This window comes from Amphibalanus amphitrite, unplaced genomic scaffold (genome assembly GCF_019059575.1).
Source record: "Amphibalanus amphitrite isolate SeventyFive unplaced genomic scaffold, NRLGWU_Aamphi_draft 000130F_arrow, whole genome shotgun sequence".
NCBI lineage: Eukaryota > Metazoa > Arthropoda > Thecostraca > Balanomorpha > Balanidae > Amphibalanus > Amphibalanus amphitrite.
In genome coordinates, this window is record NW_024881625.1 from 781,498 (window position 1) to 808,593 (window position 27,096).

At 45.9% G+C, this 27,096-nt stretch overlaps 1 protein-coding gene across 1 annotated transcript in view; it reads left to right on the top strand.

Moving 5' to 3' along the window:
- The first annotated feature begins 696 nt into the window (after positions 1-696).
- LOC122381919 (alpha-1A adrenergic receptor-like) overlaps positions 697-27,096 on the top strand; it is a 102,008-nt gene continuing 75,608 nt past the window's right edge. Inside the window, exon 1 of the mRNA XM_043366705.1 lies at positions 697-926. The gene's annotated coding sequence lies outside the window, so the exon portion shown is untranslated. The remainder of the gene's footprint in view (positions 927-27,096) is intronic.

A 27,096-nucleotide genomic window follows, 5' to 3' on the forward strand; every position in this document is an offset into this window, starting at 1 on the left:
TTTGGGAAGCACGCGGTGGTATATGCTAGAGATGTCAATCGTATACCAACATTTTGGTATACCGATACCAAACCGATACCAACTTGGTTTTTGGTATTCCGATCCTATATTTGGTATTTAATTGATATTATCAACCTCACTAATATCTAAAAGGCTGATAAATTGGTATAACTTTGGTCTTTGCCTCATGTTCCTAGGTTGGTTCGGTTTCGGTATTTCCTCACGGTTTTGTTGGTAGTTGGTTTGGTATCGGTATTCCGATTTTCTGTAATTGACATCACTAGTATATGCTGCTTTGCGCGCAACAAGTGCCGCACTTTCAAATAACGTCGCTAGGAACAGCGGAGATCCCAAAAGTAAAAGTCTAATATCTTGAAAACCGGTGAATGTTTCGATGAAATTTGGTAGATAATCGTTTTCGCTCTTTGTGAACCGACCGACATCACTTTCATGCTACTTCATGAACTTTTTGAAGGTGGGAGGGTCCCTTTAACTGAAAAACAGTCGTGATTGAATCGTTTTTTTTTTTGCCATGCCTATTGATTGAAATGAGCTGACACTTACTGCGTTACTTATCGGGCTGGCCCAGGCTGCCACCGGCATCCAGACATGGCGGAATCCATCACAGCCGCCCACCTGATCAGGCGCGGGGCGGCGGCGACGCGCGCCGTCGGCGGCGACGACAGTCGTCGGGGGAGTGCCGAGGGACCGGCACGGCCGCGTCACGTCCGGGGAAAACGAGGCCGCGGTCGCGTTGGATACTGGCTTTCGAGAAGGAACGTCTAGTCTTACAGCCATGCCGGAGCTAGGACGCCTCGATCCAACGAAATCATGTGCGATTCTCGCCAGTTCGCAGTAGTGACAGGAAGGACATCAGAACTTCAGAAGGTGCCCAGCGTGGTGTCGACCTCTCAGCCAATTTATCGGTGAGTTCATACAAGAGAGTACGTACTATTCAGCATGTACTTGTACATGCACATTTTGCATCCACCCAAGGCTATGTAAACCAGGTGGGTGACGGCACGTGATCGCCTGAGGCGGTGGAGGGTAAAAATATTTTCGTCATTTAATGCTCAATGCAATCGCTGCGACTTTTTACAAGACCTTCTCCTCGTCGTTGTTCCTTGGTCTCAACGACTGGGCCCCGAGTGATGACTATCCTCACGCAAGATAGGATGAATGGACCTAGCAATCAAGTCCAAAAAACATATCGAAAATGTTACAAAACACTTCTTTTGAAGGAGATGAATTGAATGGTTTTGGAGCCAAACGAAACATGTTTCAGATATGACGCGTAAAGACTGTGTTCAAAAGTGTGAGCGGCAGCTCCGCAAGCACTTGTTGACAAATGAAAATCGTAGGTACTGCTCGGTCGCCATAGCAACAATTAAAGGAACTATCCCACCTTCTAAAATGTTGTTAAAACCAGTTAAATTGTGCCCGACTTTATAGATTGGATGACCAGGAACACGGTTCTGGCATTTATTTTTCATTAAACATCTTAGGCTTCCCATATTCCAAACACAAACTTTCAAATATGTGACGTCACAGCCCAAAATTACCTCCTTCCCCAGGCCACATTACTGTCATAAAGCTGATTCTTTTTACTCTGTAGGCACCACAACAAAGTTCAGACAAATAAAACATCTCGCTTGCTGATCAAATCATCAATAGTGGGCCATGCAAGCGAACTCAGTAGTGGTGAGACATGTTCCGATTTACGCTTACAAAACACAATACGAGCACAATGATCGTATTGAGAGAGGCAATGATAGCATATGATTTTTGAAGCGAATTTCCCACTCTCAAATGGTCCTTTTGCACAAGTGAGCGAAATAACACCGACACCAGTGCTGTAGCCCTAAACACGCACTGAAATAGTCAAGTTTTTCCTCATCTATCAAATTCCTATCACACATTTTGCAGCTGATTTCCACTCTCAATGACCTTTTCAGGTTCGAATTTTTCACTCAGACACCCAACCCAAATTGTAATTTTGGGACACTGGGTCACTCGCTGTCGGACCCAGGAGCAGGATCGACTCGAGGGATGTACTCGTCTCCTGAATCAGATACATCTAGGTCGGATCCGGAATCAGGTGCTTCGAGTATGGCCTTGATACTGGCAGACGACAGGCCACCTATAAAACAGCACAGTTTATCAAACTTCGCTCTATAATCCGACCTAACTTTTCAGTGATGGCATGCAGACTGTGACGCCACGATCCCTTTTGGTAGTCTGACCATTTATTCAAAGAACCATTCAAAAACAGTATTTTACCATCAAATACCAGTAAAACGCCGTTAGGGCGATGAACGAGAGAGAGCGCAAAGGTGAGTCGTTTACGTGCCTGAGTGTGAACTGGTACCCCGACTGACTTGTGTGCAACACCATACTAACCGGTCCCTAACGTTGTGCCATGTTTTAGCGCAATAATTATTGAGATGTGTCCGTGGGAACCACAAGTATGTTTACGCTTCACGTCCTGAATGTATACTTGAGTGCACATGTCCTGTTGTAATGTAAGCCTAAGTGTATACTATAGTACACAAATCAAGAAACGAGCGAATCCTGATGGATACCATAGTATACACATTCAATAAGTACGATTTAATTTTGTGGTTTAGGTACGACAATTATAGGTATTGATATGTGTCTTACAGTCACGATGCAATAAAGTTTTTTTTTCAAGAGAGTGGAATATAAGATATAGGGCACTTGCATCATCGGGTGGCATGAAATGAAGTCTGAAGTCCGGATGTTTACTATAGTATACAATCAAGTACGATAACACATTTCGTCAAAATTACGAACGCTAAAGCAAAAATAACTATTCACATATTTGCACAGCACCTTTCTTATAACTAGCAACATATCAAAAATGATGATAACATGGCATGTTAATAAGAAAAAAAGAAAACATGTCGGAGCCTCACCTGAACGCGTCCGTCGCCCCGACATAACGAAGTCGAAAAGGCCCCTGGCGGCAAATTTTGCAACCAAAGGTTTGTTTTTGGCACCAGATGGCAGGTATTGGATCAGTCTAAGGTATGACCCAGCCCCCTCCAAAGTCATATGGCAGCATGGGCGTGACTTTTCCTACTAGCCCATAGGGTTGCGTGTTAAAATGCGACTTTTCGCGCTCGATTTTCAAGGTTTCGTAGTGTGGGCATCCACACACAAAGTATGTCAAAAGATAGCTACAACATTTTTATTTCCATTTTTGGGACGAAAAGTTCAAGCCCATCCAACCGTTTTCGAGATATTCATCTATATATGACCCCATGTTTTTGATACATCGGAAGGTCCTGTGTTCGAATCTCGGACAGATCAAAACTTTTATCGTTAATGTGCGGCAAACCATTGCTGCAAAGTAAAGTAGGGGTGAGCGCGCTGGTGATGGAGGGTTGTAAGTTGGTATACCTGACCTTTGATTCAAGCCGGATTTTGTGGCACCAACCTCATTTTCAGGTCAGGTCAGGTCACTGACCTATGACGTCATAAGTGAACCTCTGCACGGTCTAGAAAACGTCGTAACATAGCAACTCCATCAATTCAAGGAGATCTATCGCAGGTAGATGAAACTTACAAAACTTATCAAACTCCCTTATTCTCAAAAGCGTTAACTTCGGATTTCTCCTAAGGGTCACCTAACGTCAGGTCGGTCAGGTGAATATCAAGAACAACATTAAAAAAGAAAAAGTAAAAACTGACCTAAAAATTATCTTCCATGTTTAGTTTCAATCACCTAAATCTTACACGTTTTCATACAAACTAAAATTACCAAGAAATTGCACAATTATCACTTACATGTGGCAACAAATGCTTCTTTCTACTTACTATCCACTTTCATGGATGCAGGATGCATGTGTTTTGATTTCATTATCACAGCAACACAGTTGTACGAGATGCTTACACAAAGCATTATGTTATATTTTAAGGAATTGAATGCTGTAACTGAGCATGATTAAGATTATGGTGAAGTTAGATAAATATAGTAGTCTGATGCTCATGAGTAAGCTATATGAAATGTATATTTTAGAGAAGAGTTGTATAATATTTCGAGCACGGCTCGTCTTCAGATACATAGGCCGAATCTGAAGACGAGCCGTGCTCGAAATATTATACAACTCTTCTCTAAAATATACATTTCATATAGCTTACTCATGAGCATCAGACTACTATATTTATCTAACTTCACCATTATGTTATATGTTGATGTTATTCAGCTAGAGCCTGGGACAGTGATATTGTATTGTTAAGTTTGTTCAAAACCAATGTCCCAAAATTTGCCAGTTTTGGGTGGGAAATGACATCCAACTGAAATCAATTTTCCACTTTCATCTCCAATTTTCAAGAACAATTTTTCACACTGAAATAAAATTTTCGGACACTGTTCACTGTTCATAAGTCATAACACCAGCTTCATTTCTTAGTAATGATAGCTTTCAGAAGACTTCAGTCTTCCTTCATCAGCCTGTTAGGGCTCTAAAAATACATACAAACGAGTAGTGACCAACATAGAAAAGACAATACACAAATGTCGTACGAAAGCTGCCATTGCAAATAGATAAAGCCGGTGTACGCAATCTTTGCAATACGATTATACCAAATATGCTCACAGCTAAGTCGAAAGGTGTCACCATGCATCACAATTGATAAAATTCCTTGAAACTTCTTTTTTAAAACATTGTTACGCAACAGTGAAAAAATGAGAAAGCATGAGGCTGGCCCACCACCCAGTCAAGTACAGCAGTTTGCAAATTTGCACACAGTTACTCAGAAAGGCCTTTGTTCAAACAATTACATGCATAATGAAGAGCCAATTTTTTAATGCACACGATATTTATTAAATACTTAGCCAGCACAATTTGTAAGTCTTTAAATGAAGGGAGAACACCATGGAACCGCGTGAAACCACAAGCCGCCTTGTGTATAAATGTTACAGGCAAAGTGAAAACTCGGGCATTTTGCAAAATGCCTAGGCAATTTGCAAAATGCCTGACCGGCCAGGCATTTTGCAAAATGCCCAGGCAGTTTGCAAACTGCCTGACCCACCAGGCATTTTGCAAACTGCCTGAAATATTTTCCCAGGCATTTTGCAAAATGCCTGACATCAAACTCGCACTAGCAACGATGTAAAGGTAAGCAATAAGCATCATTTGTAACTGCCGCTTACAAAAGTTAATCGCTGTCAATGCGCACCAAGTGAGGGGACACTGCGTTCTCCGGGTAGCGCCGCCGAGTTCAGGTCACTGAGCCCCAGCGGCCGTCGGGTGCCGAGTACCGGGCGTGGTTTCGTGGGTAAACATGCGCTCGGTACAATGATTGTACTGTTTCTAAGAGCTCTTGGTGGCTTTTTGAAAATACTATGGGTTGATATTGATCAGAAAAGAATACTCTTCCAATTTACGAAAATTCGATTGTTACACGTTTAGGTACATTATCAATCGTCTCTGCCGGAACAGTTGCCCACCAGGGCAGAATACTGGACATCGCAGCTTTTATACACACGGCTACAACTCCGTATATACGAAAGGTACGGAGACGGTGGCTCAAGTCCATTCAGCGTTGGCTCCATCTCGACAGAATTGACGCAAGGCGTAAGTATACAGAGTGTCACGAACTTGATACGCAGTTGGCGCGGTCTTGTCCCTCCATGCCCCTCCTGAGTGCTGAATGGATGTAATTTGAACGGGTCCGGCACCAGGGCATCTGGACCAGGGCACTCGGCATCTAAATCAGCCATCCCCCGGTATCTGAAGATTTTACCCTGAAGCTGAAGCCGCTCAACCTCAGGCCATGCAACTCTGACTTACCGTCATCCATAAGTGATGCAGCTGGATTTCGACAAAACCCACCAAATCTGGACTATTCAGGACTAGAGATTCAGACTTTTCAATGATGAGGCCGTGAGGCGATATTAGCGGCCGTTTTCACGACGGCCATCTGGTACACATTTGGTTCACATCTGGTGCAGATTAGGTGCAAATTTGGTCAAATTAGGTTCAGTGTGTCTCATAGTAACTATCAGCTAGAGTTGTACTAATTGCTCATATGCCTCCTTTGTCATATTAGCAGAGAGCATCATCGGTTAAAACACTGAAATAAATTCATAAAATAAAGATATTTGTTGTATTAAAAGAGATTAGGTGCAGATTTAGTCAAATCAGGTGCACTCGCCGGATAGCCCGTCGTGAAAACGGCTATTAGAGCTCTTCTTAGTCACTAACCGTCCCGACAAGCAGTTCTGGGCCAGCAGCTCAGAGGCGCTGCACCGTCGAGACGGTGAAACACCCACTGGGCACTGGGGATTCTCGTTTGGGGCATGATGGGCTACAGAGGCCTATTTGAGCTTCACCAGGTGCCGCAGGGACAGACCATGTGGCCGCTGATAACTTGTCAGCGAGGTGCTGGAGAACACTGACGCAACTACGATGCAATACATTTCGGGACACAAGTACAACATCCCGCAACAATTTCGTGACACCCTGTATTCGTGACCGTGGAATGTGTCACATGTGCCCACAACACATGTGAAATGTGTTGTGGGGTCAGTCACAGTGGAACGTTTATGATCAACGCCTGTAGTCAATGGTGGTGGAATATATGGAAACCCAGGCATTTTGCAAAATGCCTGGCGGGTCAGGCATTTTGTAAAATGCCTAGGCAGTTTGCAAAATGCCTGGTGGGTCAGGCAGTTTGCAAACTGCCTGGGCATTTTGCAAAATGCCTGGCGGGTCAGGCATTTTGCAAAATGCCTAGGCATTTTGCAAAATGCCTGAGTTTTCACTTTGCCTGTAACATAAATATGAAGCGCAATGTATTGAAACACGAGCGCCAGCTGCGCCGCGCTTCAGCGCAGCCATATCCTAGGATAATTTTCGGTATATAGGAAAAAGCTCCCAGTTCTAGTTGTTTTTCTAGATGATATAGTATAATTCTAGTATATATTAGGAAAAACTGGAGTACCCGACTCTTTAGTGCCCTGGTATGACCATAGCTATTGTGATCTCGGAGTACATCGGAGCGATATAGACGGCGCTGAAGCCATGTATACTATAGTGCACCCGGGCTCTCTAGAGGATAGGTTGACCACAAACGACGTCAGAATGACGTCATGTTCTGCCATTTTCGAGCGAAAAAAGACCTTCGCGAGAAGAGCTGTCAGGCCTGCAGCTTTGAAGATACAGAAAAATGATCAAAAATAAAAATAAAAGGTGTAGAATTGATAGGGCTACAAATCTGCTATCTCGTTTTTTTTTAATTGTGAGTTTTGACCCCCCCCCCCCCAAAATCAAAAAAGCATTTTTTGGATATATTAGCCAAAAAATCCAAAAAGTTTTTTGAGTTTCGAAAAACCGGAATATATATGAAAGTACCAACCATCCTCTATCTACATACAGAATTTCAGATCTATATCTCGTTTTTTTTTCCAAGTTAAAGCGAAACAAACTGTTAAAAAATGATGACGTTAAATTTTCAAACTCAATTTTGGCAATTCCAGACCACGTAGGGCAACACAAATACCACCATTAGACTCCCTGTGACGAGCTGCATCGAATCAATAGCCATTTTATGCAAAAATATCAACTTTGAAATTTGACTTAATTTGACCTGACCTGACCTTGACCTGCCCTTCACCAAAACGTGACCTAAGCTGGCCCCAAAGGCTGCCTGACCCACATAATCGCATTTGTTATGTAAAATGGACCATAAAACATGTATCACATGACACTTTCATATTGTGACCCCCCAGTGACCTGACCTCTGTGACCTGACCTGGTATCAGTGACCTCAGCTAGCAAAGTATGTGTTTGACGAACAATGCACCATCCATGGTTTTCAATAACTTACCAATGATGTACTCGATTTCACAACACATTTCTTGAAATGCCTGTGAACGGTGAAAATCCGACCTTTGACCTGACCTGTGACGTCATCGGTTTGACCTAGGTCAATGAAATTTGGTCTCAAGGTAGTTCCCCGGTGGGGCTATTGAACGCCGTATGAATTTTGAAAATCGGCCGGTAAGTTTCCGAGATCTTAGGGGGGACCGAAACGCCCCCCGCCTACGGGTGGAAGGGTCCGCCGATAGCCCTGGCCTACGGGGAGCGGGTTAAAAGCCCGGAGCGCACCCCCCTGCATCCACCTGTCGCTTCTGCTGCTCCGTATTATGTGCATGACGTGCGAAATGGGGGGGAGGGCTGCCGTTTTGACGATCCTGTCCCACTGTATGAGAGAATTTTTTCTTGTGCTGTAGTTGTTCTGAGATAATCACCAGCCTCCTTCATGTTGATTTGACTCAATTGTATTTTGTAACAAAGTGCTTTTTGATACAACTGCCCGTGACTTTCGGTGGTCTATAAATTATGGTCAGATATAAAAAATATGACGTCGGTCAGTCCAGCATCACATTATATTTGTGAATCCTTGCGGCCCTCTTATTGAGCTTCAAATGTGAATGAAGTCAGACGTTTTTATTTTTACTTTTACGTCTTTAGAAGACAACAAGTTTTTTGTTTCTCAATTGCAGGTCAGTGATGGATCAGAATTTCGTTTTCGTCCGGTCAACATGAATATGACCCCAAATACTTTTGCTTCTGTAAATGCGCATAACAAACAAATTTACAGTAGCCGTTTTCACGATGGTCTATCCGGCGAGTGCACCTAATTTGACCAAATCTGCACCTAATCTCTTTTACAGCAAATATCTTCATTTTATGAATTTATTTCAGTGTTTTAATCGATGATGCTCTCTGATAATACGACAAAGCAGGCATATAAGCAATTAGTGTAACCCTAGCTGATGGCTACTAAGAGACACACTGAACCTGATTTGACCAAACCTGCACCTGATCTGCACCAGATGTGCACCAAATGTGTACCAGATGGCCGTTGTGAAAACGGCTAGTGTTGACCGAATAGGAAACTACAATTGCGGTACGCCTTTGGCTTTGCTCGCTCAAGTTATGTTAACGCCTGGTGTAATGCTAGAAAATAGGCAAGCTTTTTCTAAATGGCCAGTAGCAACACACTTTTGAATAGCGAATGCCAGCCAGCAAGGTTCGGTTACGTCTTGTAGTTGTTCGGTGAACGTGTTCTGAACGCTACAACTGATTTTATTTCCCTTTAATGTGTGATACAAGTTAGTAGTTACATGTGTTGTCTTCAAGTCAATGCAAATTTCGTTTAAACTTTTTTGACTGATTCTTGGAGAACTTATTTCAATGTAGGAAAGCGTGCTAGTCACTTTTGGCAGTCCTGTATTCGGTGCGACTCGGAACAAACATCCCCATGCAATACAAAGCACAAATGGTCGGTCGCTGCAGCGCAAGTAACAGGCATAAAAAGACAGCAGAACAGAGAGCAATATAATTTTAAAGCTTACAAAGAAATTTACAGCAGATAATCACCCTCACTTCACACTCAAGCTCAGTCGTAACAGGCCCATGTCACTCCACTTTTGATGACATCATAAGGGGGCCTCAAGACAATAATGGCGTGGTGCGCCACAACCGCTTCCAAGCTTCTTGCCAACAGCTGCCATTTTTTAAAAAACATTATTTTGAAATTAAGTTACAAATAATAAAAAAGTAATAAAGTTGTTTATCATATCAAAACGTTATCTGAAAACATAATAAAAAATGATTTATTTATAGTAAAAATATAAGCTCGATGCGTTTTTACGTTGCTTTTCTGTTACTGCAGAAGGTTTTTAAATCGCTTATATCTTCAAAACCGGCCATTTCTTAGCATATTGCTGCTTTTTTGTCGCTAGAAAATTAGTTTAGCTTTCGAGAGACATAAACGGTTGAGCGATATGTGAAAAGTACCATCAATAATCTTCAAATGAAGTTTGTCATTTTTACGTTGTTACGGAATGGAGTACCCCTCGCGAGCATCAGGGATGACGTCACTCAGGATCTGTCTCTGGTTTGTCGGCGGGGGAGTGACTGTACCTTCTATATATGGCCTCGAGTCATAAAAGCACGGGCCAGTAGCGGGATTCTTCGAGCAGAACTACACGGCAGTAGATCACTATTATCCCGTATCAAGAGTACCTACGCGGCTCGAAAGGAGCCGTGTGTGGCGCTTCTCGATCCCGGTCCTCCCGGCCTCAGTCCTCAGAAGTCAGAGATGGTGCGCTCTGTCTTGGCGCTGCTTGACGGGGCTGAGTGTACTGCAGCTGTCTGGCGTGGTCTGCTAGACCGGGAAGACGCGCCTCGTTGCGCTACCAGTTTTGGGAGAGGCCCGCACCAGACGAAACGTCCCGACCTCCCTTGTTCTCCATGTACGCCTGGAGTTCGCGTAGCGCGGCTACTCTGGCGCGCACCTCGGGCCGGTCTTCGTTTGCCACGTGTAGGTTGTCGCCCTCTTCGTCTGACATGGCATGCAGTACCAGGCCGAAGGCGCCATCCGTCGTCTCTGCTCTTCCGAATGTCGACGGCGTTGACAGCTCATTCGGCTTTTCCAACGGCGTTTCCTGGAAGTCGTCTCAGGCACGCCTCCGTCGTCTTCTCTTTCACCAGTTCCTGGATCCTTGAACGGTGCTCTTCGGTAAGCCAGGACATATTCTGCTAGACGCGTTGGTACCTTGGGTGCAGGACCGTCGCCATATAGCGGTCGTCGCCGATCTTCCCTGCAAACCTCCCCCTCGACACGAAGGCGTAGGTTGGCCTTCAGCGAGGCTACAATGCGTCGATCCTTAGCCGCCGGCTGCAGGTGCCGCTGCGCGTGCGCAAAGCACCAGAAGCATCAGAAATAATGTCGGATGCTTCGATGCCGACAGCTGCTTGCTGGCTTCGTTAAAGAAGCGCAGAACGTCCACCACTCTGGCGATGTCGTTTTTTCGAGCTGGTCCATGAGGCTGATTATGCTCTCCCGGTCGGCCAGTCCCTCCAGCGAGAAGTGAGCGTGCAGGATCGAGTCCAGCATCACCTACTCGGGGCTCCACCGGGTGGGAACGGCAGCTTTGTGCCCGCGACCGTGGGGATCCGCAACTTTTTGGCCAATTGGACGAGCCTCTTGCCGGTATCCACAAGTTCAGCTACCCCGGCTGTTGCGCCCACGGCTTCTTGGATAATCAGATTGAGGTTGTGGCAGAAGCAGCTCTGCCATCCTCGTCCCTTTCCCTGGAAGGCGAGTCGATTGTTTGCCGCGGTGTCGGTGACGAACTTGATGTGCTCGCCGTCCCGCCAGCAGCCCACAGCCTCGGAGTCTGCCGCATGGCCGCGAAGATGTTGGCTCCAGCGTGGCGGCTGGCACTCCGACCTTGGCTTGGTGCCAAGCACCCTGCTCTGAAGCTGCCAGTTTTTGTCGATGTAGGACACGTTAATAGTGTTGTAGGAGGTGGACGTCTTCTCGTCAGTCCAGAGTTCGGTACTGGCGGCGATGTGCGGCTGCTCGGAGACCTCAACCCTCAGCCGGTCACGGACGACGGTCGCTCGTTGCTCCGTCTCCTTAGCGACAGTGTTTCGCCCAGGGAGCACATGGTCGACATCAGTGCGACCGTGCTTGGCGCCCAAGTCTACTGAGAGCTAAGCAGCCTTCCGGAACTCTCGACCTGCCAAAGCCCAAAAACAAACAAAATATCAAAAATGAGTTGGTAAAATGGCACTCGACAAACGAAATTGATTGCGGCATTTATTTCGCTACGTCAACTAAGCCATGACTCTGAACTTATGATCAGCCCAATAAGCCGATGATGAGGTGAGTTAACCCGCGCGGGGCTGGGGGGGTAAATTTTACCCCCCCTCGCGAATATTTGCAATATCTCAAAAACGGCGGCGCGCAGCGCCGCCAAACTTTCAGTACCTTTTCTTACATCAATTTGACACGTTCCCTGAAAATTTGAGCGAAATCCGTCGGAAAATTTTTGAGAAATTGACGTTTTAGTGACGTCATGTTCGCCATTTTCGCCTCAAAAACGGCAAAATTTCAAACGCCGCTAACATCTTCATTTTTAAAGGAATCAAGACGTAACAAAAAAGGTTATACGTAATTATACTTTGTCTATCAAATGGCTATCTCGGTTTTTTGAAAATTTTGGATTTTGGCCCAAATTTTTTCAAAAAACTGACGTTTTTGGGAAAATAATTATAAAATCCAAAATTTTGAGTGTATCGAAAAAACCGGAATATATGTCAGAGGAGTGGTCTATGTGCACCTACATACCAATTTTTAGAAGAATCGGTTCAAAAATGTGGGAGTTATTCAAAATGTTATGACGTCACGACACACAAAATTCTTGAAAAATGATTTTTTTTGGAAGTTCTAGACCTCGTACGGAAACAAAAATAGCACCATTCGATTCGCCGTGACAAACTGCATCAGATAGACACCTTTTTAGGCCTTAAAAACCAACTTCAAAATTTGACCTCACTTGACCTGACCTTGACCTGACCTCGACCTGAAATTCATCCAGAGGTGGTCCGAGTAAAATGACCCATAAAACATGTGTCGCACATGTCCTTTTCTATATTTTGTTTTTGGTGACCTGACCTGACCTGCCCTGACCTTGACCTTGACCTTTGAATGATATTGTATGCAACGAATATTGTCTTGGTAGCCTAAGAACACGTTTTGGGCAATCAGTCTCAGTCCATGACTCCAATCTTCGGCAACTACGGTGCAAGGCCGATACTGTAGGAACTTGCAATTTGTACCCTTGACCTGACCTTGACCTTGACCTCAAACTTAAAAATAAGTACATGTTTTTAGTTGTTCGTGATGAGATCTTTCGATGGGCGTTTGAATTTTCCAAATCGGACTATTAATTCGGGAGATAACAGGGAGGGGGTAAAATTTACCCCCCCCAGCCCCGCGCGTTCGGCTGGAGACCCCAGCCCCGCGCGGGTTAACATGTCGGCAAGTTGTATCACATCTGACATCACAATGCTCTCTTACAGCTGAACCTTGTTTGAATAGATGAATTATCAATCTAGATTTCAGATGTTACTTGTATGCCGCTGACGAAGTGACAAGATTACAGTCACGAAGCTGTCCGGAAAATCCGTGTATTTCATAAGGAGTCATCCTTCGATACAGAAAGTAAGGTCTGCATCCAGACATTTAATCACAATTCCTTTCACCGGTACCTATTTATTATTAAAGAACCTAAAATGTGTCGCAGAAGAAATGCCACTAATTTTAAAAATCATCTGCTAGTGTCCTACCCTATCTGCCTTCTACCAGGATGGTAGGTCGGAGGTCTTCAGAGCTGACATCGCTCAAAGCGGTCGCCATTCGCTTCTTTTCAGCTCGCAGTACGCCCTGCGTTACCTCCTTTCTCAAAAGAGAGGTTATATGCGGTTGACTGGTTCACAGGACAAGAGTGCTTCTTACGGTTAGAGGTGCCAGACGACCTTCCAAAGCTACCGTCATGGATGAAGGAGAACCTGGATTGGAAACTAACAGCTGATTGCGTTCCCTTCCGAAGTGCCCGAGGGCACGCGCGGCGTGAGTAGCGAGGGGGATGGCAGCAGCGGGAGCCGTGTCTGCCGCGCATTCACTGGCGCCGCGTAAGCTTTCACTGGCGCCGCGTAAGAGAAAAACACTAGAAATGGTCCTCTTTTTCAAGGTCGCCTATACTCGACCCTCGTGTACGACTTTTGTGTGGAACGGAAAATTAATTACCGGTAATTCATTACCCACGGTGCAACGGTAATTCAACGGTAATTCATGCAACATGCAACGGTAATTCATTACCCTTGAACAAGTTGAAACAAACGAAACGTCGGGTAATTTTTGTTGTAACATCTTGCATATTTATGGAATAATTGTCACATTACAACTCAATACAGAATACAGGGTATGCTGCGATATACTTTCCATGGATGGTGGAAACATTTGGTAGAAAGCGTCTTCGATTAGTTTTTGTAAAACAAATAGCATTTTATCTGCCCGTCAACACAACGGACGCTAATTTTGAAACAAATCTGCCAAGAATGAAAGAGAATGTCATACATAGCCTGAAGTCCCACAAAGCAATACTATACTAACCGGAAGCCACCGTTGGGAGATGCCGCCATAATGGGCGAACCGCTAATGGGGCCGGACCGGGCCGGACACCACCTCTCGGTCACTGCACATCCGGGCGCCGCTGTTTGGTTGTTTGGTGTCGTGTACCGAAGGTCGTCCCATAGCAAGTTCCAAGGAAAACAGCGGCTACAACGGGCCAGACAGCGCGAGGGCCAACTGCCCTCCGAAAACGATTCAGCTGTCGCCTGTCAACTCAGGCTGGCTTAGAGCAGCTTGAGAAGCATAACAGCAATAATGGACTTGCCATTTAGAGCCAGCGGACCCCGCTCAAGTGTTTAATCCAGCAGGCCTCCGAACCAATTCAGCATACCGTGTGACCGGGTATCGGGAGCCACCTTACCCCAATACGCTCACGCTCGTCCCTATTTGTTATCTGGGGATGAACTGGCCAAGGAACTGTCCGTGGTCTGGTCCATAACCTTTGCGTATGAAAAGAATACCAATCCAAATTGGGCGTTCGATTTCAGCAGATGATTAGGTGATAAACTTATCGATAGTAATTCACTATTTCGGGTTACACGTGAGGAAGCTATGGCAAAGATTCTTTCGGTTTTGATTTCTAATTGAGTAATTACATAGGTCTTTAATCGAGTCGTTATGCGTCACTTTTTTCCAAACTTAATAGGTGTGTATGTAAGAGACGACCTCGGATTCCAATAGTGGCTAGAACAACCCAGATAAATCACGAAGTTAGCGAGTCAACGGAATGTGTATGAAATATGAGTGTGGTCCATGATATGTTCACTTGAATATCACTCGAAGATATCCCCTTATGTTGTAACATTTAGGACTTTGAATCATGTCCAGGTCAATAAAAGTGCCTTGGTTCATACTTCATAGGCGTCAGGTTGAGTCGTGAGTTATACGGAGGCCGGCGCAGCGAGGATAAATTCCGCAAAAGACCGGAAGGCATCGAAATACAACCAAAGGTGAATATATCCTGGTCAATCAGAATAGACAAGACAGCTCATGTCAGTGCTGAGCACAGGGGAGCAATGCCGCTTCAACCCTATTGGCCGTAGTGTCTAACGGTGGCGGCCATATTGCGCAGACCAGAAACCGGCTGCCGCCTGTGCTGAGGAATAGGGAATTCGGGACCTCGATTTACGTTTGCGGCCGCCGTATCCGTTACGTTCAAGTTACGTAGATACGGAACCCGGCATCTTACGCAGAATTGAGTGGGGAACACGATCGTATCTTCAGAATTCCTCAAATTCACTCGCCTGACCTACATTTGCCCCGGCCGAGGGGGTTGATTGAACCCACCTCGCTAATGCACCGCTAATCAAACTAGAATCAAGCGGTAAAGTGGTCGTATGCGGCAAAGTATAATGCAGAGTGACTGGTAGGAACCCGCTGTAAGGGTCTCAGGTCAACCGGTGACCTCTGAGGTCAGGTCAAGTGATCTAAGGCACGGGTTCGGTTTTTGGTAAATAACTTCGCCAAAAATGGCCGTAGAGCCGCGATTTTGGTATCATCGTGTTCAGCTAGCTCAGGCGCATCGAGTGATGTACTTTTTGTTCGGGTCAGGTCAACTTAGGGTGTTGACCTCAGGTCAAGGTCAGGTCAGCACCCCCAGGTCACGAAGTTGGTCGAAAGAGGTCATGTCGCATATCATTCGATTCGGCAGGTCTTCCTGAGTCCATTGGTGGCTTTCCCGACTCGCTAGCTCAATTTGATCGGGAGTTATTGAAGAAAAATGGTGACCCTTGTGACGTCACAAATGACGTCACGCAAGAGCAACAATGCAAATATGAAGCATAGAACCTTGCAAAGAGTGCATGAAATCATGATTTTATATGCTTGAGATAGTTTCAGATCATTCTCGGCACCAAAATAACAATTTTCATATTTCCCCATTCACTTATAAGGGTTTAACGTATTAGTTCCTTATAGCTGATGATTTTTTAGGATTTCATCTTGTTCTCCACTCAATTCTGCGTAAGATGCCGGGTTCCGTGTCCACATAGCTTGAGCGTAACGGATGCAGCGACCGCAAACGTAAATCGAGGTCCCGAATTCCCTATTCCCCAGCACAGGCGGCGGCCGCTTTCTGGTCTGCGCAACATGGCGGCACCGTTGGACACCATTTGGCGGCCGATGCGCATTCCACATTATAGAGTTCAGTGGTGCTGAGACGTGCGTCGTCCGTCGCGCCCCCGTGTTGGGGGGGGGGGAGGGGGCAGTTTTGCCTGGAGGGGACTCGGCCACTCCTAAGGTCTCACTGGACGCACGCGATACGGGTTGATGGTCGGGGCAGGCCGTAACCCGAAGGTCGGATTCCGCTGGCCAATGAGGTGTTAGCCCTGTCCAGTGTCTTGCCTGCTTGTCATTTAATTAGCACCGCTCTGCCAGCTGATTGGCGATTAATTCATAATTTATTCACTGCGCCGGATGGCCATTGGCCGCTTCCGAACTGCAGTTTGCGACCGTCTGAATGTCCCGATTTCAGGGCCAAGTTGCAGTCTGGCCGGCGTCTGTCCCGAGCAGAAACACCATCTGTGTAATGGTGCCCGCCAGAATGAGAAATAGCCGTGTCAGAAAACCGCTCCCTACACACCCGTCAAGACGGAAAATGGCATTAGTAAAAGCTGAAGAGCATACGCAGTCTGTCGGGACAACGAAGGCGGATTGGGGAGCTACAAGCACAGATAGACCTATGAATGAGGCTCGCTGAGTGTGAGGTCATCATCCTGAGTTAATGTAGCGTGCCGCGGGCGTGCTGTGCGCGCAGCAGGCTATCAGGTCACTCGGTCGCCTCTGAGAAGGGAATACGAGCGCCTGGCTCCGTGGGAAACGGGCTGCAATTACCATTACTGGCTTAAGGATGTTCAAAAAGGAAAGACTCATCACTGGAATTATCCTATGTGGTCGTTATTTTTACTGCTGCCAGTGTTATTTATTTATTTTTGTTTTGACATTCACGATAAAGTATCATAACTCGCACATGTGTCTCGTCCGTGTTTCATCGTAAATGATCAGAAACTGATGGATCATCTAGCTCCCGAGGGACGCTACTGAAAACGGTCATAAGAAAGTGTGTTGAATCAATACTTCAATCAGTCGCCTAGTGTCGTGCTGAGGCGACCGACTGACGAGTCGGAAATTGATTTGTCGCCACTTCACGAAATGGAGCTGTTAACTGTTCCCCTTAACGACCGAGAGATCTATTAAATCCGGGTTAACAGCATTCAAGGACGAGTTAACCGTTTCTGCAATTGTGAGAGTAACATCATAGCCGTTTTCACGACGGCCATCTGGTACGCATTTAATAAATTCATAAAATGAAGTTATTTGCTGTAAAGGAGATCAGGTGCAGATTTGGTCAAATTAGGTGCATTCGCCGGATAGCCCGTCGTGAAAACGGCTATTATCTTTGGTTTTCTTGGGTGTTTTAATTTTGTATATCGAAGGACTGGTTCTACTGCACCACTTCCCTGTATTGGCTCGAGCCACAATAAGCGAGTGCTATACGCACCAGACCAACGCAGGGTCACCTAAATCAATCTCCCCGCCCCCGGTCGGCGGCGGCCGGCGCCGGGAAATAGCCTAGCTGCAGCTAGGCCACCCGCACAGCACCGGCGCACGCTGGGCCAGCGGCTCGGAAAAGCGCTGGAAATCATTTGTGATTGAATTGCCGATCTTATTGGCAAGTAAACGTACTGCATTCAAAGTGGGGCTGCAGTAACTCATGATACTGATGCAGCAACACTGTAAGGCTCTTCAACTTTCAAGCATAAGTTGAGCATTGTTAAGTGTAGGGGAGGGTGAGGAAAGATGCTCAGGGGTTTGTAATGTCATATATTATTCAAAAATGACGCCCGGAAAGCAAAAACTTGGTTTCAACGGAAGCCGACATCATTTTTTTTTCCATAAAATGTCACTTTCGTGCTTGAAATGTGATAGTTTTTTTTTTGCTATTAATCATTCTCCTGAAGTAGTGCAAGGGGGCGTCTTTCCCACCTCAGAGGGTGGGAAAGACGCCCCTGGCGTGAGGGGGGAGATGCCCCTCCTGAGTAGGTATAAGTGGCATAAATGGGCACGTGAATTGCCTGAACGAATCAGTTCCCTTCTAGCCTGTGGTAGACACTTTAACGCCATCGTAAGGGCCCTCAAAAATCGTCGTGAGGGTCTTCAGAGGTCATCGTGGGGCCATTATAGTCCAGTGCGGCCAAACAAGCCTCCGTGGTGGCGTTCAAAGACCGTTGTGGGGCCCTTAACGGTCTTCATGAGGCTTGATGGCCCTCAAGATCATCGAAGGGACATCAGATGCCAGTGCGGCCCGTGGAGCCAGCGTGGAAGCCCTCTAAAGATGCTGTGAGGGGTCTCGAAGCTATTAATGGGGCCCATAGAGGCCGTCGTGAGGGCTCTCAGAGTCAGATGCCGCCTACAAGTCGGCGTATGGCCCGAGTCTCGGGCCCGAGAGACCGGCATGGGGAGCAACTGACCATATCTCAATAGTCCCAAATCGCCTCTTGTCTCTCACTACAAGCATGTACTAAATGATTCGACAGGTTTCTTGAAGGGCAGCGTACGGATTTAGGGGGCATCTTTTCCCAAGGTACCGAATTGACAATCAGTACAATTTGCTAGCACTAAAACTAAACCCTGAACCAAACTGGTTGGGACACAGTCCACGCATGTGAATGCATCACAACAATAGCAAAGTGCATGAAAATTGTTCACCTATGATATTCATGTTTTGACACCAAAATATTTTCTTTTTGAAATCAGCAAATATCAAACATGCAGCCACCAGCCCACCGTTGCACAGCTGAGCTAGGCAATTTTTAAGCAGCAAACAATGAAGGATTCCGCTTTACGCTAAGAGCATTAAAGGGACAGTATCATCGAAAAAAATCAATGTATGTAGCTGATTTTTTTTTACTAGCATTTCTTATTTTTCTGAATCAGAAAAACAGTTTGAGGACCGAACTCGGTGAAAAATATTTTTTCATGAGCGAGTCATTTTCATGAGCGAACCACCACTACAAGCATGGCCGCCACTTTGGAAGCCTGCGAAATTACTACAGAACTGGCGCAGATAATACATTATTGACGCTACGCTTACGCGGCCGCTCTTCTGATTGAGTTGTCGTTTGGAAAGGCAGCATTAGGTATTGCCCAGAAGATATCACGTGACAAGCTGAAGGAATTCCTTCAAGCTGAAGGAATTCCTTTGTTGAGCCGCTAGAATCCGAAGGAAACAGCGGAAATTGCCTACGACTATTTAATGAATTTAACGGTGATGAATAAGTGCGAAAAACGTTCTGGCTTTATAAAATTTGATGAAATGACCAGGGTAAAAGTTTTATTACTGCCGGTCAATTCAAAACGGCGCAAACATTTAAACAGTGAAGATAGTGAAGCACGATTCAAAGTGTAGTACACCTTTCGTACTTTGAGCGGCGATAGCGGGATAACGGTGTGGAGCTTCGAGGATCGGTCTTCAGTTCCCGGACCAGAAAGGTGGGGCCTATGCAATGTCAAATTTCATCAAAATGGTGATACTGTCCCTTTAATTTCCAGGTTTTATTTTTTGAATCGCCATTAGGGGGGGGAGGGATGGGGCGTCTTTCCCAGCCTGGGTATCTTCCCCACTCTCCCCTATGGTGTGAGGTAGAACGAGTCCCTATTCGAACTGTCTATACATGCATACATGCTTGGCTAGTAAGAATGTATGTTTATGTATGCATGCACCCTCGTGCATACACGCATGCATACACCGAGAGAGAGAGAGAGAGAGAGAGAGAGAGAGAGAGAGAGAGAGAGAGAGAGAGAGAGAGAGAGAGAGAGAGAGAGAGAGAGAGAGAGAGACAGACACAGACAGAGACAGAGACAGAGACAGAGACAGAGACAGAGACAGAGACAGAGACAGAGACAGAGAGAGAGAGAGAGAGAGAGAGAGAGAGAGAGAGAGAGAGAGAGAGAGAGGGAGAGAGAGACAGAGACCGAATAAGCAGTGTCGCTTAATCCCACAGGAGACAACTGCCGAGCAAAGGAAAAAAGGGTATCTCGCAAAACTCAACTTTTCAGGGGAGCTGAAGAACGATTTCTGGCCTTTTATGTCTATTTATTCACGTTTAGAGTAGTGCTAGGGGAGCTGAAGAACGATTTCTGGCCTTTTATGTCTATTTATTCACGTTTAGAGTAGTGCTTGGTTGATTTTTTACCACCATTCCATCACTTCACGCCACGGTGTGGTGCGTACTATAGTACCTTTTTATATTTAAAGGGACCCTCCCACCTTCAAAAAAGTTAATGAATTGGCATGAAAGTGATGTCCCTTGGTTCAGAAAGAGCGAAAACGAATATCTACCAAATTTCACCGAAAAATATTCACTGGTTTTCAAGATATTAGGCTTTTACTTTTGTTCACTTTTTGGGATCTCCCCTGTTACTAGCGACTTTATTTGGAAGCAATAATTTGGCAGCCTTAAAGTGCGGCAGACGTTGCGCGCAAAGTAGCGTATACCACCACGTGTTAACGATGGTTTTAGTTTAAGATGTAAAAATCGTTAGATCTCCGCTGACGTCACAAATCCTAAGGGGGCATTCCAATGCATTAGCCCCTTAGAATGCGAAAACTGCAAGTTTGAAATTCCATATCTTCGAATTAAAGCATTTTTCGATGTTGTGAGTGCCCAAACCGGTATTTGCAGGCCATGGCCACCAATTTGGCTATCTCAACTCAAAACTAATGTTAAGGTGGGAGTGTCGCTTTAAAATATGTATATGGTGTAAGTTATGCTAGATAGCGTTAATTGCCTTTGTATCAGAGCCATACGGCCGCTCCCATGCAAAGGAAAAAAGCGGTAAGTCGTCGACAAATGATATGCCGCTTTTTTCCTTTGTTAAGTGAATAGTGATACTTATTAACACACGTTTCAAATACCGGAAAAAGAGATTAATGGCAGAATGAATGAATGAATGGATGAATGAATCATTGAATGAATGAATAAATCATTGAATGAATGCTAGAACGTAAGCAGGTTGTGTGTGACAAAATTATACTTAATGGCTGTATTTCCTGGAATTATACTTTGTACAAGCCTAAGCATATGCAATTTCGCTCGTCCGTCTTGGTGCAACTGGGTGGCAGAGCCGGGACACTTCAGCAGCTATCCAGGGTCAGCGAGCTCCGAACAGGGGGGAGACACGGCTATTCGCGCAATGTATTCAGTTATGGGCCGCGCGGGGCCTCGCGATGACGCGGCTGGAGGCAACTGCTCAGCGCGCTAGGATACTTCTGGCGGGGCCGGGCGCTGAACGGTGTGCAATGAATGGGTTATGGGCGGGAAGACAGAGATGAGATATTGAATTTGAATTGACATCAGCAATCGGGTGGGGAGGGAGAAGGTGTCTAATCGAACTTGGGATGGGGAAAGCCGAAAATGTCACGATCGGCTCAGAGCTCCGACAGGGCCGGGTGCCGTACCATATATTTAGGCGGGCAGACAGATATGAGTTATTGGGTTTAAATTCACCTTACCATCGGTTTCTGGTGGGGTTTGAAGACCTTTTTAGTAAAGCTCGGGGTGGGGCAACCCACTGGCGGATCCAGGGGAAGGCATTTGGGCCGGGGCAAACGTCTTCCCCCACAACCGGGGCAGCGCCTGAAATCGCTTTTCGAAAATAAAAGAAAACTTCACAGCTTTTCTGAGGAAATGTTGGTTAATCACACTGCACAGCAGTGCGCAATTAATCGAAATCCGAGTTTTTTTAATTGATTCGGAGAAACCTTTTTGGGATAAGCCCCCGCAGTGACCAAGACCGCTTCCTGGATCCGCCAGTTGTGAATAAGTCACAGTCGATACCGCGCTTCGGCGGGACCAGGCGCTGTATACGTTATACCTACCATGAAGATGCGGACAGACACCTGACCCCAAATCCTACTGCTATACCCGTGCTTCTGTGGGTGAAGCACTGAAGCATCACGGAACCCCACAGGACCTGCGACTTGCGAGTCGACGAGGTGGCCGCTTTGGCCGCCGGGTAGGTACTGCAGCTCCCTGGAGTTGCCTGGGACCGATGGTAAAACAACAGGCGGTGCAACTATGGGCTGTAGTAATTAGTGAATTCCCGTAATGTAGAGAATAGAGATCATATCCTCAATTATCTCCATTACGATTTTATATTCCTAAACAATATGACAGACCAATTATGCTTGCCTACATTCAGTCATTACCTCTGATGGTTATACGCCCAGTACAACATGTGTTGTCTGTCAAACAGCAATCGACGACGGGATCAATTATCATCATCTCTTAAACCATCGGTTGTCAATTCACCCACCCCGTTTCCCTAAAAATAGACGGTCAGATCCGGCCAGGGTCCTTACGACCCCTCTAGATTCGCCAGAGACGGGATCGGGTCGCCGTTATTGCACTCGTCTTATGGTCTTTAGATGCATAGCTTCGACCACGGACGTCGGACGGGGTGAACGTTCTACGAATGTACGCACCATCCAGGCCTAGGATGCATCGAGGTTTATAAGAAAGCAGTCTGTAGATCAATCAACATAACAATGGTGGTATGCAACCACATTAAAATATCTCCCCGGCTCCGGCAACGTTCCAACGCCCCTCCGCTATGCATTCGCCCGACGTGTCCGCCGAGCCGGCTTGCCTCCAATGACGTCATCGGCCGGCCGGCGGCGTTCAAGGTCAAACGGCTGGTGTCCTTAACTGGAGTTCTATAGCCTTGGCTCCGAACAACGGCGGCCGTCTACATAACTTATATTGTTGGGAAGTTCATCGGTGAGTGACGGCTCAAATGCAGCAGTCACGTAGTCTATACCTAGCTAAAAAAAAGGTGACACTGGCCTAAATTTAAAAACACATTTCAGGAAAGGCCACTCGTTATTGCAGATATGCAGAACTGCAAGTAACGGTAGGTAATTAACACGCCACATAAGACAAGCCAATGGACCTCGAAATGGGAACAGTGCGCTCCAGTTATTACAATACGGATGAAATCAAAGTACATCAAGTTCAGTGGGACTTTAAAGTCATTTTATCTTTTACTCAGGTTGATAAGTTAATGGTATACTTTTCAGAGTCTCAGTCAAGACTGAGTAAATGTATTTTAAATGATGGCAAATATTTCGACCCCCATGGAGGAGCCTTTTTCAATGCGAAATTACATGGAATAATAAACGATGCAGACAGTGCAAAGAATGCAAGTTTCACATCAGCAAAGTAATCCTTGTTTTTCACGTGGTCGACATCACAAGAACTTCCGTTAAGTCAAAAATTAATATCCTGTCTGGCAAAATACAGTGAAAAATTAAGATAATTTAAATGACACACACTCACGAATGTAGAACAGGCTTATTTTGTATACTGTTAAACAATGACATTACCTGTGGATTCGCGTGAAAACAACTAATGTCACTAATTACGGGGGCACCGTACCTACCACATCTGACACCACAAAAGTAGAAAAAAGGTTTTGCCCTACTCACTTCATCCAACAAGTCACAGATAGCATCCTCGTGTGATTTGATTGGCACAAACTATGATTATTCCGAAAAACTGATAAACCACATGATGCGACTACTTCAAAACGACGTCCCATATGGGGCTCAAATGTACGCCCCCGCTGTCGATGTTTATCGAAGGGCGTGACTGTCTGATCTCAATAGCCTCACGGATTTTCCTTTTCTTCCGATGCGACTACTTCAAAACGACGTCCCATATGGGGCTCAAATGTACGCCCCCGCTGTCGATGTTTATCGAAGGGCGTGACTGTCTGATCTCAATAGCCTCACGGATTTTCCTTTTCTTCCAGTGGCTTTCGATGGCCAGAGTTGCTGCCTCAAACGGGTTTACATCACCTCCACATGCATCAAAATGTCTGGCGGTGGCAGAAGTCTCACGTCGTCCGTGCTTCATATCGGCGACATGTTCCTTCATACGAGGAATATCCGTAGGAATATCCAGGATTCTACCGGTACAAGGAAAGCATTTGCGGCGGTGCCCTACGTACCAGGCGTCAGCGAAAAGATAGCGAAACTGCTCAGAGCGCAGAGTTGTCGTGGCCCACAAGTCAAAGCGGCTGAAAGACCACTTGGTAAGAGTCAAAGACCCTGTGTCGGGAGAAAAGAAAAAGGGGGCAATTTACCAGATCCGGTGCTCGTGCGGCGCGAGTTACGTCGGGGAGACCGGAAGGCCAAAAAGTGATCGTATGAAGGAACATGTCGCCGATATGAAGCACGGACGACACGACAGGTCGACAGGTCCCATCATGAGGTCATCACCTGACCTGACCGCCGTAATTAGTGACGTTAGTTGTTTTCACGCGAATCCACAGGTAGTGTCATTGTTTAGCAGTATACAAAATGAGCCTGTTCTACATTCGTGAGTGTGTGTCATTTAAATTCTTACTTTTTCACTGTATTTTGCCAGATAGGATATTAATTTTTGACTTAACGGAAGTTCTTGTGATGTCGACCACGTGAAAAACAAGGATTACTTTGCTGATGTGAAACTTGCATTCTTTGCACTGTCTGCATCGTTTATTATTCCATGTACTTTCGCATTGAAAAAGGCTCCTCAATGGGGGTCGAAATATTTGCCATCATTTAAATAAAAAATACATTTACTCTTGAGACTCTGAAAAGTATACCATTAAAGGAAATAGTTCACTTTCACGAAATTATTTCTTTTTTTTGCAACGATTTATTATTTTTTATGTTCAAAATAATCAGCAAAGAAAATAAAACCTTTTTATAACAAAAGATTTTTTTTCTATATTTTGATATAGGAAGAACTTTTCAGTTTCTGTAAGGCACAAGCGATCCAGTATGAAAAGAGCATGGGTCCCGAAAATTCTTCAGAAACAGAGAAATTATCGCAGCCACCGGCATTTGGGCGATCTGCTCGATCTGATGTTCCCCTGAATGTCCTAATTGATCAGTACGAGAATTTCTCTAGAGTTCTCGTAGATAATTTCTCTAGTTTCTGAAGAATTTTCGGGACCCATGCTCTTTTCATACTGGATGGAAATATATGCAAGGCACACATCCTCAACGCAAGACACCTTTTTCGGGACGAGAAATAGAATATCTTTGCCTAGGGTGATCGTTCGGCTGTAAAAGCTCCTGATTTATGCTCGTCTCAGCCCAAGCTACGGAACTGCTATTCCAGTTCAAAACCCATGTTAAAAAGTGAACTATTTCCTTTAATACATCAAGTTCATCAATGAAGTAATACAGCCACCACAAAGTCGTCGTCCAAACGAAATGTTGGAGCTTGCATAACAGCGCCCACGCTGAGCCAATGCTCTGCCACTCTGCTACTCCTGGTGCCCTAACCATTCATATCACGAACGTTCCTGCCCTCAAGCTGGAGCCAGAACGCCCTCTTGTGTTTAGGCATGAGCGGAGCTAGCCCTGACAAGAGCTTTGCGAGCTTATCTGGCATATTCCTCTCGGAATGCTTCGTTTGACCGGCTGCTCAGTCGCATCGAAGGTGACTTTCATCACGTCGTAGGCCTTCCATGATGTGCTCATGTGGCTTTCCTACATGAAGAGAATCTGCTCTCCGCGACTGGCCTGCATGCACCTGACGGTCTGACCTTCTTCAGCATTGGTCGGAGGTCTTCGCCAGCCAACTTCTTGAGCCTGATGGCACTGACTCCACTATATAATGATGTCGTGGAAGTCGTCGCGTTGGCGGCCATCGTGACGACGTCCGACGCTTGGGCACATGCGTGGACGTAGTCGTGAAAGTCGGACACCCCCCTCTTATATGACAGACTTGTTCATCACCTGGTGAACCGCGTCGGCAGACACGCTCGATGTCCCTTTTCGAGGAAGTTCGGGGTCGCAGTTTCCAGTGCTAAGTCTTCGCGGCGCACAAGTTGAATGAGGGCCGTCATCAAGACCCAGTTCTTGTTCTGGGCAGTGCAGTTATCTGGCCAGAATGTTATGGCCGCTGAGTCGTTATGGCGTTCACAGAATTTATGAATGTTTACGCCACATCTTGGGCGTCTCGTCCCGTCACACCCTCGTGCCACGTGGTGCTTGTCGCGCGTCGTACCTCGCTTCCTCCCAGTGGCGAGGAACCTCCCAACCTCCCTTGGTTGTACTTCGATGCCTTCCAAGTTTCATTGTATGCAACCCCCTCCAAAGTCATATGGCAGCATGGGCGTGGCTTTTCCTACTAGCCCATAGGGTTGCGTGTTAAAATGCGACTTTTCGCACTCTGTAAACAAGGTCTGGTGTTGTGGGCACCCACATATAAAGCATGTTAAAAGATAGCTACAACATTTTTATTTCCATTTTCGGGATGAAAAGTTCAAGCCCATGCAACCGTTTTGAACATATTCGTTCATATATGACCCCATGTTTTTGACACATCGGAAGGTGCTGTGTTCGAATCTCGAACAGACCAAAACTTTAATCGTTAATGTGCGGTAAACCATGGCTGCAAAGCAAAGTAGGGGTGAGCGCGCTGGTGATGGAGCGTTGTTAGTTGGCATACCTGACCTTTCATTCAAGCCGGCTTTTGTGGCACCAACCTCATTTTCAGGTCAGGTCAGGTCACTGACCTATGACGTCATGAGTGAACCTCTGCACGGTCTCGAAAACTTCGCAACATCGCAACTCCATCAATGCAAGATCTATCACAGCCCACAGGTAGATGAAACTTACATAACTTATCAAACTCCCTAATTCTTAAAAATTGTTAAGTTCAGATTTCTCCAAGGCCGTATTAGAGAGGTAGAATCATCCCGCAATTTCCAATGGACCGGTCGCTAGGCATTAGCGTGACGTCACTGGTGGAGACCGCGCGGCGCCCGGCTCCAAGCCGTACGTCGGGTACATTTGGCACTTTATCGTTGTTATTACTGAACGTAACGACAACTAAAGACTCTTAATAACTTTTTTACCCGCCTAAAGCTGATTTCCTTGCCGATACATTGCCGACCCGTGGCCCAGGGTTGACAATCTTGGGATATGGGTCGGATGGGCGACCTCGCGACGGGAGAAGGAACGATTGCAATTGTTGTGTCCCGCACCGCCGATTGCATTCTGAATGCTCTATC